This window comes from Hyla sarda, unplaced genomic scaffold, assembly GCF_029499605.1.
Source record: "Hyla sarda isolate aHylSar1 unplaced genomic scaffold, aHylSar1.hap1 scaffold_197, whole genome shotgun sequence".
Classification (NCBI taxonomy): Eukaryota; Metazoa; Chordata; class Amphibia; order Anura; family Hylidae; genus Hyla; species Hyla sarda.
This window is the reverse complement of record NW_026608627.1, coordinates 220,204-237,600: the sequence shown is the minus strand read 5'-3', so window position 1 is coordinate 237,600 and position 17,397 is coordinate 220,204. Positions and strand designations below refer to the sequence as shown.

Here is a 17,397-nt window from a genome sequence, read left to right as displayed (position 1 = left end):
TTTATACTGATTTTTCCTGTCTGAATTTGTCGCACAGAAAGTTGCAGGCCAAATATGTGTGACATTTCTGCGACTTTAGCTTCTAGAGCATTTTTACAACATTATACATAGGTGCTGAATACATAAAAAGCGACTGTTCAGCGACAGACAAGTCGCATCGGCTGAAAGTAGGCCAGAATGTCAGTCCATGTTGGAGCAGGTTTAGATACAGTCTAAAGCATAGATCTCAAAGTCTGTGCACAGAATTTAGCAAGGGCCTCGCACCTTCTGATGCATCAGGTAGGTGCACTATAGCATAGCCTAACCCTCTGTACTTTGGTCTATATTGATGCGGGACATAGACAGCCAGCTGATGACCAATCCATTAGTGCAATGGATGGCTGGAAGCATTTGTCTTTGCCTTTGCAATACCACAGAAGCAATGCATGGTCAATGTACAGCAATGACACACCTGTGTGAACAGCCAGGAGACCCCCCCATGTTATGTTACATAGTTACATAGTTAGTACGGTCGAAAAAAGACATATGTCCATCAAGTTCAACCAGGGAATTAAGGGGTAGGGGTGTGGCGCGATATTGGGGAAGGGATGAGATTTTATATTTCTTCATAAGCATTAATCTTATTTTGTCAATTAGGAACATTCAGCACCCACCCGCTATCAAGGCAGCTGCCTATCATGTCATGCCCTACCTGCACAGGTGTGCTGGCTACTCAAATGATCCAATTAAGGAGGCCATTTAGTCAGCAGCAGCAGAAGTCCTGTGCCTGGACGCTCCAACAGCGGCCAGACACAAGCAGAAGCAGCAGAAGCAGCAGCAGCACCACCTTTTGTTTTTTGGCTGCAGCAGCAGCAGCAGCAGCAGCAAGGCCCACAGGGCTGGCTAGCTGGCTAGCCAGCAAGCAGGTAGCAATGAAAGTAGGAATCTTTCTTTTTAACCCTGTAAGGGGGTGGTGCACTGTACCCGAAGATACTGCCATATCGGGTCAATGCATAGGGCGACGGAAGCAAGCTTCGAAATCGGCCCCCGTTCTCAAAAATCCATTTAATATATGGTCCCCAGATAGGGGACGTATCAGATATTAAACTGATAAGAACAGATACTACACTTGATCTTAGCCAAAAGGCCGAGAAGCGATAACCGTGAAAGGGGCGGGCCCAACAAGGTCCCCTTCATGGGCACTATCACTGCTTGCTGTCAGGGAGGCTGCCAGACAATTTTCCATGCACACTCTGGGCTGGGGGGCAGTCAACCACCAGTACACACAGCAGAACCTAAACCCATACCATTATTGCTAAGCAGCAAGACAGGGGCCCATTGCACTCCCACGGGGCCTTTTTAAATGCAATCCATAACCCGGATTTGCCAGGAACCCTTCTTACTCCTCCTACTTGCATGTGACACTGGGCTTAGGATCTGCATAGGAAACACACACACAAGCACACACCTACCTTTGTTGCCTGCAGATGCCTCCTTGGCTGTCCCCAAACGGTATCAAACCAACACCCACGGGAAGCTGTAAGCATAGAGGACATGCCTGCACCCCATTGGACTTACCTGTGTGGGTTAAATCCGGGTTATTTGACAACCTATGGCGGTGATGGTTCTGCTCAGGCAGAGCAGTGCTGATGCTCCTCATAAAGCTGTCGCTGCTGTGAAGGTTCTAGGTGACATCACAATCCCTATGGTTACATACACGACAAAGCTGGGTTGTTGTTGTTTACACTCTGCAAGGCCTGTGGAAGTGAGTGACATCATAGCACTGTAGTTCTGAGGGTTCTAGATGGATGCAACAATCTCCTGTTGCTTCTATGAAGGCCATAATAGACGACATCACCAAACAGCTCCATAGTCACATACACAGCAAAGGAGAGATGTTGTTTACACCTAGTGATGTCAGTGGTATTGAGTGACATCACAGCACAGTGCTAAGGCTCCTGGGCCTGGACACAGCAGCGGCTGCAATATCTCAACGGAGAATACGTTTATATATATGTGTGTGTGTGCGCGTATATATATATATATATATATATATATATATATATATATATATATTTCTCCGCCGAAATCACTTTTAAACCCATTTCCACCTTTTTTTCCCTTCTCTTCCTCTTACTTTTTTTTCACGTTTTTTTACGTTTTTCTCCTTTTCGCCTCTTTTCTGGGCGTATTATTCTTCTTTTTCTTCTTTTTTTTCGTCTAATGCATACCCCATCAGTGCAGCAATGCTTATTCAATACCGCCAGCAGATGGAGACACTGGGGGATAATTTTCTAAGGATTTATACTGATTTTTCCTGTCTGAATTTGTCGCACAGAAAGTTGCAGGCCAAATATGTGTGACATTTCTGCGACTTTAGCTTCTAGAGCATTTTTACAACATTATACATAGGTGCTGAATACATAAAAAGCGACTGTTCAGCGACAGACAAGTCGCATCGGCTGAAAGTAGGCCAGAATGTCAGTCCATGTTGGAGCAGGTTTAGATACAGTCTAAAGCATAGATCTCAAAGTCTGTGCACAGAATTTAGCAAGGGCCTCGCACCTTCTGATGCATCAGGTAGGTGCACTATAGCATAGCCTAACCCTCTGTACTTTGGTCTATATTGATGCGGGACATAGACAGCCAGCTGATGACCAATCCATTAGTGCAATGGATGGCTGGAAGCATTTGTCTTTGCCTTTGCAATACCACAGAAGCAATGCATGGTCAATGTACAGCAATGACACACCTGTGTGAACAGCCAGGAGACCCCCCCATGTTATGTTACATAGTTACATAGTTAGTACGGTCGAAAAAAGACATATGTCCATCAAGTTCAACCAGGGAATTAAGGGGTAGGGGTGTGGCGCGATATTGGGGAAGGGATGAGATTTTATATTTCTTCATAAGCATTAATCTTATTTTGTCAATTAGGAACATTCAGCACCCACCCGCTATCAAGGCAGCTGCCTATCATGTCATGCCCTACCTGCACAGGTGTGCTGGCTACTCAAATGATCCAATTAAGGAGGCCATTTAGTCAGCAGCAGCAGAAGTCCTGTGCCTGGACGCTCCAACAGCGGCCAGACACAAGCAGAAGCAGCAGAAGCAGCAGCAGCACCACCTTTTGTTTTTTGGCTGCAGCAGCAGCAGCAGCAGCAGCAAGGCCCACAGGGCTGGCTAGCTGGCTAGCCAGCAAGCAGGTAGCAATGAAAGTAGGAATCTTTCTTTTTAACCCTGTAAGGGGGTGGTGCACTGTACCCGAAGATACTGCCATATCGGGTCAATGCATAGGGCGACGGAAGCAAGCTTCGAAATCGGCCCCCGTTCTCAAAAATCCATTTAATATATGGTCCCCAGATAGGGGACGTATCAGATATTAAACTGATAAGAACAGATACTACACTTGATCTTAGCCAAAAGGCCGAGAAGCGATAACCGTGAAAGGGGCGGGCCCAACAAGGTCCCCTTCATGGGCACTATCACTGCTTGCTGTCAGGGAGGCTGCCAGACAATTTTCCATGCACACTCTGGGCTGGGGGGCAGTCAACCACCAGTACACACAGCAGAACCTAAACCCATACCATTATTGCTAAGCAGCAAGACAGGGGCCCATTGCACTCCCACGGGGCCTTTTTAAATGCAATCCATAACCCGGATTTGCCAGGAACCCTTCTTACTCCTCCTACTTGCATGTGACACTGGGCTTAGGATCTGCATAGGAAACACACACACAAGCACACACCTACCTTTGTTGCCTGCAGATGCCTCCTTGGCTGTCCCCAAACGGTATCAAACCAACACCCACGGGAAGCTGTAAGCATAGAGGACATGCCTGCACCCCATTGGACTTACCTGTGTGGGTTAAATCCGGGTTATTTGACAACCTATGGCGGTGATGGTTCTGCTCAGGCAGAGCAGTGCTGATGCTCCTCATAAAGCTGTCGCTGCTGTGAAGGTTCTAGGTGACATCACAATCCCTATGGTTACATACACGACAAAGCTGGGTTGTTGTTGTTTACACTCTGCAAGGCCTGTGGAAGTGAGTGACATCATAGCACTGTAGTTCTGAGGGTTCTAGATGGATGCAACAATCTCCTGTTGCTTCTATGAAGGCCATAATAGACGACATCACCAAACAGCTCCATAGTCACATACACAGCAAAGGAGAGATGTTGTTTACACCTAGTGATGTCAGTGGTATTGAGTGACATCACAGCACAGTGCTAAGGCTCCTGGGCCTGGACACAGCAGCGGCTGCAATATCTCAACGGAGAATACGTTTATATATATGTGTGTGTGTGCGCGTATATATATATATATATATATATATATATATATATATATATATTTCTCCGCCGAAATCACTTTTAAACCCATTTCCACCTTTTTTTCCCTTCTCTTCCTCTTACTTTTTTTTCACGTTTTTTTACGTTTTTCTCCTTTTCGCCTCTTTTCTGGGCGTATTATTCTTCTTTTTCTTCTTTTTTTTCGTCTAATGCATACCCCATCAGTGCAGCAATGCTTATTCAATACCGCCAGCAGATGGAGACACTGGGGGATAATTTTCTAAGGATTTATACTGATTTTTCCTGTCTGAATTTGTCGCACAGAAAGTTGCAGGCCAAATATGTGTGACATTTCTGCGACTTTAGCTTCTAGAGCATTTTTACAACATTATACATAGGTGCTGAATACATAAAAAGCGACTGTTCAGCGACAGACAAGTCGCATCGGCTGAAAGTAGGCCAGAATGTCAGTCCATGTTGGAGCAGGTTTAGATACAGTCTAAAGCATAGATCTCAAAGTCTGTGCACAGAATTTAGCAAGGGCCTCGCACCTTCTGATGCATCAGGTAGGTGCACTATAGCATAGCCTAACCCTCTGTACTTTGGTCTATATTGATGCGGGACATAGACAGCCAGCTGATGACCAATCCATTAGTGCAATGGATGGCTGGAAGCATTTGTCTTTGCCTTTGCAATACCACAGAAGCAATGCATGGTCAATGTACAGCAATGACACACCTGTGTGAACAGCCAGGAGACCCCCCCATGTTATGTTACATAGTTACATAGTTAGTACGGTCGAAAAAAGACATATGTCCATCAAGTTCAACCAGGGAATTAAGGGGTAGGGGTGTGGCGCGATATTGGGGAAGGGATGAGATTTTATATTTCTTCATAAGCATTAATCTTATTTTGTCAATTAGGAACATTCAGCACCCACCCGCTATCAAGGCAGCTGCCTATCATGTCATGCCCTACCTGCACAGGTGTGCTGGCTACTCAAATGATCCAATTAAGGAGGCCATTTAGTCAGCAGCAGCAGAAGTCCTGTGCCTGGACGCTCCAACAGCGGCCAGACACAAGCAGAAGCAGCAGAAGCAGCAGCAGCACCACCTTTTGTTTTTTGGCTGCAGCAGCAGCAGCAGCAGCAGCAAGGCCCACAGGGCTGGCTAGCTGGCTAGCCAGCAAGCAGGTAGCAATGAAAGTAGGAATCTTTCTTTTTAACCCTGTAAGGGGGTGGTGCACTGTACCCGAAGATACTGCCATATCGGGTCAATGCATAGGGCGACGGAAGCAAGCTTCGAAATCGGCCCCCGTTCTCAAAAATCCATTTAATATATGGTCCCCAGATAGGGGACGTATCAGATATTAAACTGATAAGAACAGATACTACACTTGATCTTAGCCAAAAGGCCGAGAAGCGATAACCGTGAAAGGGGCGGGCCCAACAAGGTCCCCTTCATGGGCACTATCACTGCTTGCTGTCAGGGAGGCTGCCAGACAATTTTCCATGCACACTCTGGGCTGGGGGGCAGTCAACCACCAGTACACACAGCAGAACCTAAACCCATACCATTATTGCTAAGCAGCAAGACAGGGGCCCATTGCACTCCCACGGGGCCTTTTTAAATGCAATCCATAACCCGGATTTGCCAGGAACCCTTCTTACTCCTCCTACTTGCATGTGACACTGGGCTTAGGATCTGCATAGGAAACACACACACAAGCACACACCTACCTTTGTTGCCTGCAGATGCCTCCTTGGCTGTCCCCAAACGGTATCAAACCAACACCCACGGGAAGCTGTAAGCATAGAGGACGACATGCCTGCACCCCATTGGACTTACCTGTGTGGGTTAAATCCGGGTTATTTGACAACCTATGGCGGTGATGGTTCTGCTCAGGCAGAGCAGTGCTGATGCTCCTCATAAAGCTGTCGCTGCTGTGAAGGTTCTAGGTGACATCACAATCCCTATGGTTACATACACGACAAAGCTGGGTTGTTGTTGTTTACACTCTGCAAGGCCTGTGGAAGTGAGTGACATCATAGCACTGTAGTTCTGAGGGTTCTAGATGGATGCAACAATCTCCTGTTGCTTCTATGAAGGCCATAATAGACGACATCACCAAACAGCTCCATAGTCACATACACAGCAAAGGAGAGATGTTGTTTACACCTAGTGATGTCAGTGGTATTGAGTGACATCACAGCACAGTGCTAAGGCTCCTGGGCCTGGACACAGCAGCGGCTGCAATATCTCAACGGAGAATACGTTTATATATATGTGTGTGTGTGCGCGTATATATATATATATATATATATATATATATATATATATTTCTCCGCCGAAATCACTTTTAAACCCATTTCCACCTTTTTTTCCCTTCTCTTCCTCTTACTTTTTTTTCACGTTTTTTTACGTTTTTCTCCTTTTCGCCTCTTTTCTGGGCGTATTATTCTTCTTTTTCTTCTTTTTTTTCGTCTAATGCATACCCCATCAGTGCAGCAATGCTTATTCAATACCGCCAGCAGATGGAGACACTGGGGGATAATTTTCTAAGGATTTATACTGATTTTTCCTGTCTGAATTTGTCGCACAGAAAGTTGCAGGCCAAATATGTGTGACATTTCTGCGACTTTAGCTTCTAGAGCATTTTTACAACATTATACATAGGTGCTGAATACATAAAAAGCGACTGTTCAGCGACAGACAAGTCGCATCGGCTGAAAGTAGGCCAGAATGTCAGTCCATGTTGGAGCAGGTTTAGATACAGTCTAAAGCATAGATCTCAAAGTCTGTGCACAGAATTTAGCAAGGGCCTCGCACCTTCTGATGCATCAGGTAGGTGCACTATAGCATAGCCTAACCCTCTGTACTTTGGTCTATATTGATGCGGGACATAGACAGCCAGCTGATGACCAATCCATTAGTGCAATGGATGGCTGGAAGCATTTGTCTTTGCCTTTGCAATACCACAGAAGCAATGCATGGTCAATGTACAGCAATGACACACCTGTGTGAACAGCCAGGAGACCCCCCCATGTTATGTTACATAGTTACATAGTTAGTACGGTCGAAAAAAGACATATGTCCATCAAGTTCAACCAGGGAATTAAGGGGTAGGGGTGTGGCGCGATATTGGGGAAGGGATGAGATTTTATATTTCTTCATAAGCATTAATCTTATTTTGTCAATTAGGAACATTCAGCACCCACCCGCTATCAAGGCAGCTGCCTATCATGTCATGCCCTACCTGCACAGGTGTGCTGGCTACTCAAATGATCCAATTAAGGAGGCCATTTAGTCAGCAGCAGCAGAAGTCCTGTGCCTGGACGCTCCAACAGCGGCCAGACACAAGCAGAAGCAGCAGAAGCAGCAGCAGCACCACCTTTTGTTTTTTGGCTGCAGCAGCAGCAGCAGCAGCAGCAAGGCCCACAGGGCTGGCTAGCTGGCTAGCCAGCAAGCAGGTAGCAATGAAAGTAGGAATCTTTCTTTTTAACCCTGTAAGGGGGTGGTGCACTGTACCCGAAGATACTGCCATATCGGGTCAATGCATAGGGCGACGGAAGCAAGCTTCGAAATCGGCCCCCGTTCTCAAAAATCCATTTAATATATGGTCCCCAGATAGGGGACGTATCAGATATTAAACTGATAAGAACAGATACTACACTTGATCTTAGCCAAAAGGCCGAGAAGCGATAACCGTGAAAGGGGTGGGCCCAACAAGGTCCCCTTCATGGGCACTATCACTGCTTGCTGTCAGGGAGGCTGCCAGACAATTTTCCATGCACACTCTGGGCTGGGGGGCAGTCAACCACCAGTACACACAGCAGAACCTAAACCCATACCATTATTGCTAAGCAGCAAGACAGGGGCCCATTGCACTCCCACGGGGCCTTTTTAAATGCAATCCATAACCCGGATTTGCCAGGAACCCTTCTTACTCCTCCTACTTGCATGTGACACTGGGCTTAGGATCTGCATAGGAAACACACACACAAGCACACACCTACCTTTGTTGCCTGCAGAGCTGTCCCCAAACGGTATCAAACCAACACCCACGGGAAGCTGTAAGCATAGAGGACATGCCTGCACCCCATTGGACTTACCTGTGTGGGTTAAATCCGGGTTATTTGACAACCTATGGCGGTGATGGTTCTGCTCAGGCAGAGCAGTGCTGATGCTCCTCATAAAGCTGTCGCTGCTGTGAAGGTTCTAGGTGACATCACAATCCCTATGGTTACATACACGACAAAGCTGGGTTGTTGTTGTTTACACTCTGCAAGGCCTGTGGAAGTGAGTGACATCATAGCACTGTAGTTCTGAGGGTTCTAGATGGATGCAACAATCTCCTGTTGCTTCTATGAAGGCCATAATAGACGACATCACCAAACAGCTCCATAGTCACATACACAGCAAAGGAGAGATGTTGTTTACACCTAGTGATGTCAGTGGTATTGAGTGACATCACAGCACAGTGCTAAGGCTCCTGGGCCTGGACACAGCAGCGGCTGCAATATCTCAACGGAGAATACGTTTATATATATGTGTGTGTGTGCGCGTATATATATATATATATATATATATATATATATATATATATATATATATTTCTCCGCCGAAATCACTTTTAAACCCATTTCCACCTTTTTTTCCCTTCTCTTCCTCTTACTTTTTTTTCACGTTTTTTTACGTTTTTCTCCTTTTCGCCTCTTTTCTGGGCGTATTATTCTTCTTTTTCTTCTTTTTTTTCGTCTAATGCATACCCCATCAGTGCAGCAATGCTTATTCAATACCGCCAGCAGATGGAGACACTGGGGGATAATTTTCTAAGGATTTATACTGATTTTTCCTGTCTGAATTTGTCGCACAGAAAGTTGCAGGCCAAATATGTGTGACATTTCTGCGACTTTAGCTTCTAGAGCATTTTTACAACATTATACATAGGTGCTGAATACATAAAAAGCGACTGTTCAGCGACAGACAAGTCGCATCGGCTGAAAGTAGGCCAGAATGTCAGTCCATGTTGGAGCAGGTTTAGATACAGTCTAAAGCATAGATCTCAAAGTCTGTGCACAGAATTTAGCAAGGGCCTCGCACCTTCTGATGCATCAGGTAGGTGCACTATAGCATAGCCTAACCCTCTGTACTTTGGTCTATATTGATGCGGGACATAGACAGCCAGCTGATGACCAATCCATTAGTGCAATGGATGGCTGGAAGCATTTGTCTTTGCCTTTGCAATACCACAGAAGCAATGCATGGTCAATGTACAGCAATGACACACCTGTGTGAACAGCCAGGAGACCCCCCCATGTTATGTTACATAGTTACATAGTTAGTACGGTCGAAAAAAGACATATGTCCATCAAGTTCAACCAGGGAATTAAGGGGTAGGGGTGTGGCGCGATATTGGGGAAGGGATGAGATTTTATATTTCTTCATAAGCATTAATCTTATTTTGTCAATTAGGAACATTCAGCACCCACCCGCTATCAAGGCAGCTGCCTATCATGTCATGCCCTACCTGCACAGGTGTGCTGGCTACTCAAATGATCCAATTAAGGAGGCCATTTAGTCAGCAGCAGCAGAAGTCCTGTGCCTGGACGCTCCAACAGCGGCCAGACACAAGCAGAAGCAGCAGAAGCAGCAGCAGCACCACCTTTTGTTTTTTGGCTGCAGCAGCAGCAGCAGCAGCAGCAAGGCCCACAGGGCTGGCTAGCTGGCTAGCCAGCAAGCAGGTAGCAATGAAAGTAGGAATCTTTCTTTTTAACCCTGTAAGGGGGTGGTGCACTGTACCCGAAGATACTGCCATATCGGGTCAATGCATAGGGCGACGGAAGCAAGCTTCGAAATCGGCCCCCGTTCTCAAAAATCCATTTAATATATGGTCCCCAGATAGGGGACGTATCAGATATTAAACTGATAAGAACAGATACTACACTTGATCTTAGCCAAAAGGCCGAGAAGCGATAACCGTGAAAGGGGCGGGCCCAACAAGGTCCCCTTCATGGGCACTATCACTGCTTGCTGTCAGGGAGGCTGCCAGACAATTTTCCATGCACACTCTGGGCTGGGGGGCAGTCAACCACCAGTACACACAGCAGAACCTAAACCCATACCATTATTGCTAAGCAGCAAGACAGGGGCCCATTGCACTCCCACGGGGCCTTTTTAAATGCAATCCATAACCCGGATTTGCCAGGAACCCTTCTTACTCCTCCTACTTGCATGTGACACTGGGCTTAGGATCTGCATAGGAAACACACACACAAGCACACACCTACCTTTGTTGCCTGCAGATGCCTCCTTGGCTGTCCCCAAACGGTATCAAACCAACACCCACGGGAAGCTGTAAGCATAGAGGACATGCCTGCACCCCATTGGACTTACCTGTGTGGGTTGAATCCGGGTTATTTGACAACCTATGGCGGTGATGGTTCTGCTCAGGCAGAGCAGTGCTGATGCTCCTCATAAAGCTGTCGCTGCTGTGAAGGTTCTAGGTGACATCACAATCCCTATGGTTACATACACGACAAAGCTGGGTTGTTGTTGTTTACACTCTGCAAGGCCTGTGGAAGTGAGTGACATCATAGCACTGTAGTTCTGAGGGTTCTAGATGGATGCAACAATCTCCTGTTGCTTCTATGAAGGCCATAATAGACGACATCACCAAACAGCTCCATAGTCACATACACAGCAAAGGAGAGATGTTGTTTACACCTAGTGATGTCAGTGGTATTGAGTGACATCACAGCACAGTGCTAAGGCTCCTGGGCCTGGACACAGCAGCGGCTGCAATATCTCAACGGAGAATACGTTTATATATATGTGTGTGTGTGCGCGTATATATATATATATATATATATATATATATATATATTTCTCCGCCGAAATCACTTTTAAACCCATTTCCACCTTTTTTTCCCTTCTCTTCCTCTTACTTTTTTTTCACGTTTTTTTACGTTTTTCTCCTTTTCGCCTCTTTTCTGGGCGTATTATTCTTCTTTTTCTTCTTTTTTTTCGTCTAATGCATACCCCATCAGTGCAGCAATGCTTATTCAATACCGCCAGCAGATGGAGACACTGGGGGATAATTTTCTAAGGATTTATACTGATTTTTCCTGTCTGAATTTGTCGCACAGAAAGTTGCAGGCCAAATATGTGTGACATTTCTGCGACTTTAGCTTCTAGAGCATTTTTACAACATTATACATAGGTGCTGAATACATAAAAAGCGACTGTTCAGCGACAGACAAGTCGCATCGGCTGAAAGTAGGCCAGAATGTCAGTCCATGTTGGAGCAGGTTTAGATACAGTCTAAAGCATAGATCTCAAAGTCTGTGCACAGAATTTAGCAAGGGCCTCGCACCTTCTGATGCATCAGGTAGGTGCACTATAGCATAGCCTAACCCTCTGTACTTTGGTCTATATTGATGCGGGACATAGACAGCCAGCTGATGACCAATCCATTAGTGCAATGGATGGCTGGAAGCATTTGTCTTTGCCTTTGCAATACCACAGAAGCAATGCATGGTCAATGTACAGCAATGACACACCTGTGTGAACAGCCAGGAGACCCCCCCATGTTATGTTACATAGTTACATAGTTAGTACGGTCGAAAAAAGACATATGTCCATCAAGTTCAACCAGGGAATTAAGGGGTAGGGGTGTGGCGCGATATTGGGGAAGGGATGAGATTTTATATTTCTTCATAAGCATTAATCTTATTTTGTCAATTAGGAACATTCAGCACCCACCCGCTATCAAGGCAGCTGCCTATCATGTCATGCCCTACCTGCACAGGTGTGCTGGCTACTCAAATGATCCAATTAAGGAGGCCATTTAGTCAGCAGCAGCAGAAGTCCTGTGCCTGGACGCTCCAACAGCGGCCAGACACAAGCAGAAGCAGCAGAAGCAGCAGCAGCACCACCTTTTGTTTTTTGGCTGCAGCAGCAGCAGCAGCAGCAGCAAGGCCCACAGGGCTGGCTAGCTGGCTAGCCAGCAAGCAGGTAGCAATGAAAGTAGGAATCTTTCTTTTTAACCCTGTAAGGGGGTGGTGCACTGTACCCGAAGATACTGCCATATCGGGTCAATGCATAGGGCGACGGAAGCAAGCTTCGAAATCGGCCCCCGTTCTCAAAAATCCATTTAATATATGGTCCCCAGATAGGGGACGTATCAGATATTAAACTGATAAGAACAGATACTACACTTGATCTTAGCCAAAAGGCCGAGAAGCGATAACCGTGAAAGGGGCGGGCCCAACAAGGTCCCCTTCATGGGCACTATCACTGCTTGCTGTCAGGGAGGCTGCCAGACAATTTTCCATGCACACTCTGGGCTGGGGGGCAGTCAACCACCAGTACACACAGCAGAACCTAAACCCATACCATTATTGCTAAGCAGCAAGACAGGGGCCCATTGCACTCCCACGGGGCCTTTTTAAATGCAATCCATAACCCGGATTTGCCAGGAACCCTTCTTACTCCTCCTACTTGCATGTGACACTGGGCTTAGGATCTGCATAGGAAACACACACACAAGCACACACCTACCTTTGTTGCCTGCAGATGCCTCCTTGGCTGTCCCCAAACGGTATCAAACCAACACCCACGGGAAGCTGTAAGCATAGAGGACATGCCTGCACCCCATTGGACTTACCTGTGTGGGTTAAATCCGGGTTATTTGACAACCTATGGCGGTGATGGTTCTGCTCAGGCAGAGCAGTGCTGATGCTCCTCATAAAGCTGTCGCTGCTGTGAAGGTTCTAGGTGACATCACAATCCCTATGGTTACATACACGACAAAGCTGGGTTGTTGTTGTTTACACTCTGCAAGGCCTGTGGAAGTGAGTGACATCATAGCACTGTAGTTCTGAGGGTTCTAGATGGATGCAACAATCTCCTGTTGCTTCTATGAAGGCCATAATAGACGACATCACCAAACAGCTCCATAGTCACATACACAGCAAAGGAGAGATGTTGTTTACACCTAGTGATGTCAGTGGTATTGAGTGACATCACAGCACAGTGCTAAGGCTCCTGGGCCTGGACACAGCAGCGGCTGCAATATCTCAACGGAGAATACGTTTATATATATGTGTGTGTGTGCGCGTATATATATATATATATATATATATATATATATATATATTTCTCCGCCGAAATCACTTTTAAACCCATTTCCACCTTTTTTTCCCTTCTCTTCCTCTTACTTTTTTTTCACGTTTTTTTACGTTTTTCTCCTTTTCGCCTCTTTTCTGGGCGTATTATTCTTCTTTTTCTTCTTTTTTTTCGTCTAATGCATACCCCATCAGTGCAGCAATGCTTATTCAATACCGCCAGCAGATGGAGACACTGGGGGATAATTTTCTAAGGATTTATACTGATTTTTCCTGTCTGAATTTGTCGCACAGAAAGTTGCAGGCCAAATATGTGTGACATTTCTGCGACTTTAGCTTCTAGAGCATTTTTACAACATTATACATAGGTGCTGAATACATAAAAAGCGACTGTTCAGCGACAGACAAGTCGCATCGGCTGAAAGTAGGCCAGAATGTCAGTCCATGTTGGAGCAGGTTTAGATACAGTCTAAAGCATAGATCTCAAAGTCTGTGCACAGAATTTAGCAAGGGCCTCGCACCTTCTGATGCATCAGGTAGGTGCACTATAGCATAGCCTAACCCTCTGTACTTTGGTCTATATTGATGCGGGACATAGACAGCCAGCTGATGACCAATCCATTAGTGCAATGGATGGCTGGAAGCATTTGTCTTTGCCTTTGCAATACCACAGAAGCAATGCATGGTCAATGTACAGCAATGACACACCTGTGTGAACAGCCAGGAGACCCCCCCATGTTATGTTACATAGTTACATAGTTAGTACGGTCGAAAAAAGACATATGTCCATCAAGTTCAACCAGGGAATTAAGGGGTAGGGGTGTGGCGCGATATTGGGGAAGGGATGAGATTTTATATTTCTTCATAAGCATTAATCTTATTTTGTCAATTAGGAACATTCAGCACCCACCCGCTATCAAGGCAGCTGCCTATCATGTCATGCCCTACCTGCACAGGTGTGCTGGCTACTCAAATGATCCAATTAAGGAGGCCATTTAGTCAGCAGCAGCAGAAGTCCTGTGCCTGGACGCTCCAACAGCGGCCAGACACAAGCAGAAGCAGCAGAAGCAGCAGCAGCACCACCTTTTGTTTTTTGGCTGCAGCAGCAGCAGCAGCAGCAGCAAGGCCCACAGGGCTGGCTAGCTGGCTAGCCAGCAAGCAGGTAGCAATGAAAGTAGGAATCTTTCTTTTTAACCCTGTAAGGGGGTGGTGCACTGTACCCGAAGATACTGCCATATCGGGTCAATGCATAGGGCGACGGAAGCAAGCTTCGAAATCGGCCCCCGTTCTCAAAAATCCATTTAATATATGGTCCCCAGATAGGGGACGTATCAGATATTAAACTGATAAGAACAGATACTACACTTGATCTTAGCCAAAAGGCCGAGAAGCGATAACCGTGAAAGGGGCGGGCCCAACAAGGTCCCCTTCATGGGCACTATCACTGCTTGCTGTCAGGGAGGCTGCCAGACAATTTTCCATGCACACTCTGGGCTGGGGGGCAGTCAACCACCAGTACACACAGCAGAACCTAAACCCATACCATTATTGCTAAGCAGCAAGACAGGGGCCCATTGCACTCCCACGGGGCCTTTTTAAATGCAATCCATAACCCGGATTTGCCAGGAACCCTTCTTACTCCTCCTACTTGCATGTGACACTGGGCTTAGGATCTGCATAGGAAACACACACACAAGCACACACCTACCTTTGTTGCCTGCAGATGCCTCCTTGGCTGTCCCCAAACGGTATCAAACCAACACCCACGGGAAGCTGTAAGCATAGAGGACATGCCTGCACCCCATTGGACTTACCTGTGTGGGTTAAATCCGGGTTATTTGACAACCTATGGCGGTGATGGTTCTGCTCAGGCAGAGCAGTGCTGATGCTCCTCATAAAGCTGTCGCTGCTGTGAAGGTTCTAGGTGACATCACAATCCCTATGGTTACATACACGACAAAGCTGGGTTGTTGTTGTTTACACTCTGCAAGGCCTGTGGAAGTGAGTGACATCATAGCACTGTAGTTCTGAGGGTTCTAGATGGATGCAACAATCTCCTGTTGCTTCTATGAAGGCCATAATAGACGACATCACCAAACAGCTCCATAGTCACATACACAGCAAAGGAGAGATGTTGTTTACACCTAGTGATGTCAGTGGTATTGAGTGACATCACAGCACAGTGCTAAGGCTCCTGGGCCTGGACACAGCAGCGGCTGCAATATCTCAACGGAGAATACGTTTATATATATGTGTGTGTGTGCGCGTATATATATATATATATATATATATATATATATATATATATATATATTTCTCCGCCGAAATCACTTTTAAACCCATTTCCACCTTTTTTTCCCTTCTCTTCCTCTTACTTTTTTTTCACGTTTTTTTACGTTTTTCTCCTTTTCGCCTCTTTTCTGGGCGTATTATTCTTCTTTTTCTTCTTTTTTTTCGTCTAATGCATACCCCATCAGTGCAGCAATGCTTATTCAATACCGCCAGCAGATGGAGACACTGGGGGATAATTTTCTAAGGATTTATACTGATTTTTCCTGTCTGAATTTGTCGCACAGAAAGTTGCAGGCCAAATATGTGTGACATTTCTGCGACTTTAGCTTCTAGAGCATTTTTACAACATTATACATAGGTGCTGAATACATAAAAAGCGACTGTTCAGCGACAGACAAGTCGCATCGGCTGAAAGTAGGCCAGAATGTCAGTCCATGTTGGAGCAGGTTTAGATACAGTCTAAAGCATAGATCTCAAAGTCTGTGCACAGAATTTAGCAAGGGCCTCGCACCTTCTGATGCATCAGGTAGGTGCACTATAGCATAGCCTAACCCTCTGTACTTTGGTCTATATTGATGCGGGACATAGACAGCCAGCTGATGACCAATCCATTAGTGCAATGGATGGCTGGAAGCATTTGTCTTTGCCTTTGCAATACCACAGAAGCAATGCATGGTCAATGTACAGCAATGACACACCTGTGTGAACAGCCAGGAGACCCCCCCATGTTATGTTACATAGTTACATAGTTAGTACGGTCGAAAAAAGACATATGTCCATCAAGTTCAACCAGGGAATTAAGGGGTAGGGGTGTGGCGCGATATTGGGGAAGGGATGAGATTTTATATTTCTTCATAAGCATTAATCTTATTTTGTCAATTAGGAACATTCAGCACCCACCCGCTATCAAGGCAGCTGCCTATCATGTCATGCCCTACCTGCACAGGTGTGCTGGCTACTCAAATGATCCAATTAAGGAGGCCATTTAGTCAGCAGCAGCAGAAGTCCTGTGCCTGGACGCTCCAACAGCGGCCAGACACAAGCAGAAGCAGCAGAAGCAGCAGCAGCACCACCTTTTGTTTTTTGGCTGCAGCAGCAGCAGCAGCAGCAGCAAGGCCCACAGGGCTGGCTAGCTGGCTAGCCAGCAAGCAGGTAGCAATGAAAGTAGGAATCTTTCTTTTTAACCCTGTAAGGGGGTGGTGCACTGTACCCGAAGATACTGCCATATCGGGTCAATGCATAGGGCGACGGAAGCAAGCTTCGAAATCGGCCCCCGTTCTCAAAAATCCATTTAATATATGGTCCCCAGATAGGGGACGTATCAGATATTAAACTGATAAGAACAGATACTACACTTGATCTTAGCCAAAAGGCCGAGAAGCGATAACCGTGAAAGGGGCGGGCCCAACAAGGTCCCCTTCATGGGCACTATCACTGCTTGCTGTCAGGGAGGCTGCCAGACAATTTTCCATGCACACTCTGGGCTGGGGGGCAGTCAACCACCAGTACACACAGCAGAACCTAAACCCATACCATTATTGCTAAGCAGCAAGACAGGGGCCCATTGCACTCCCACGGGGCCTTTTTAAATGCAATCCATAACCCGGATTTGCCAGGAACCCTTCTTACTCCTCCTACTTGCATGTGACACTGGGCTTAGGATCTGCATAGGAAACACACACACAAGCACACACCTACCTTTGTTGC

At 46.2% G+C, this 17,397-nt stretch overlaps 8 non-coding genes across 8 annotated transcripts; all 8 read right to left on the bottom strand.

The window, feature by feature from the left end:
* Nucleotides 1–947: 947 nt before the first annotated feature.
* LOC130316887 (U2 spliceosomal RNA) lies at nucleotides 948–1,138 on the bottom strand. The gene has a single exon (XR_008864095.1). It is a non-coding gene; the product is annotated as a U2 spliceosomal RNA (small nuclear RNA).
* Nucleotides 1,139–3,227: 2,089 nt separating this feature from the next.
* Nucleotides 3,228–3,418, bottom strand: LOC130316886 (U2 spliceosomal RNA). The gene has a single exon (XR_008864094.1). It is a non-coding gene; the product is annotated as a U2 spliceosomal RNA (small nuclear RNA).
* Nucleotides 3,419–5,505: 2,087 nt separating this feature from the next.
* Nucleotides 5,506–5,696, bottom strand: LOC130316885 (U2 spliceosomal RNA). Its single transcript, XR_008864093.1, has one exon. It is a non-coding gene; the product is annotated as a U2 spliceosomal RNA (small nuclear RNA).
* A 2,086-nt stretch (nucleotides 5,697–7,782) lies between these two features.
* Nucleotides 7,783–7,973, bottom strand: LOC130316884 (U2 spliceosomal RNA). Its single transcript, XR_008864092.1, has one exon. It is a non-coding gene; the product is annotated as a U2 spliceosomal RNA (small nuclear RNA).
* A 2,083-nt stretch (nucleotides 7,974–10,056) lies between these two features.
* Nucleotides 10,057–10,247, bottom strand: LOC130316882 (U2 spliceosomal RNA). The gene has a single exon (XR_008864090.1). It is a non-coding gene; the product is annotated as a U2 spliceosomal RNA (small nuclear RNA).
* A 2,081-nt stretch (nucleotides 10,248–12,328) lies between these two features.
* On the bottom strand, nucleotides 12,329–12,519 carry LOC130316881 (U2 spliceosomal RNA). Its single transcript, XR_008864089.1, has one exon. It is a non-coding gene; the product is annotated as a U2 spliceosomal RNA (small nuclear RNA).
* Nucleotides 12,520–14,602: 2,083 nt separating this feature from the next.
* LOC130316880 (U2 spliceosomal RNA) lies at nucleotides 14,603–14,793 on the bottom strand. The gene has a single exon (XR_008864088.1). It is a non-coding gene; the product is annotated as a U2 spliceosomal RNA (small nuclear RNA).
* Nucleotides 14,794–16,884: 2,091 nt separating this feature from the next.
* Nucleotides 16,885–17,075, bottom strand: LOC130316879 (U2 spliceosomal RNA). The gene has a single exon (XR_008864087.1). It is a non-coding gene; the product is annotated as a U2 spliceosomal RNA (small nuclear RNA).
* Between the last annotated feature and the right edge of the window lie 322 nt (nucleotides 17,076–17,397).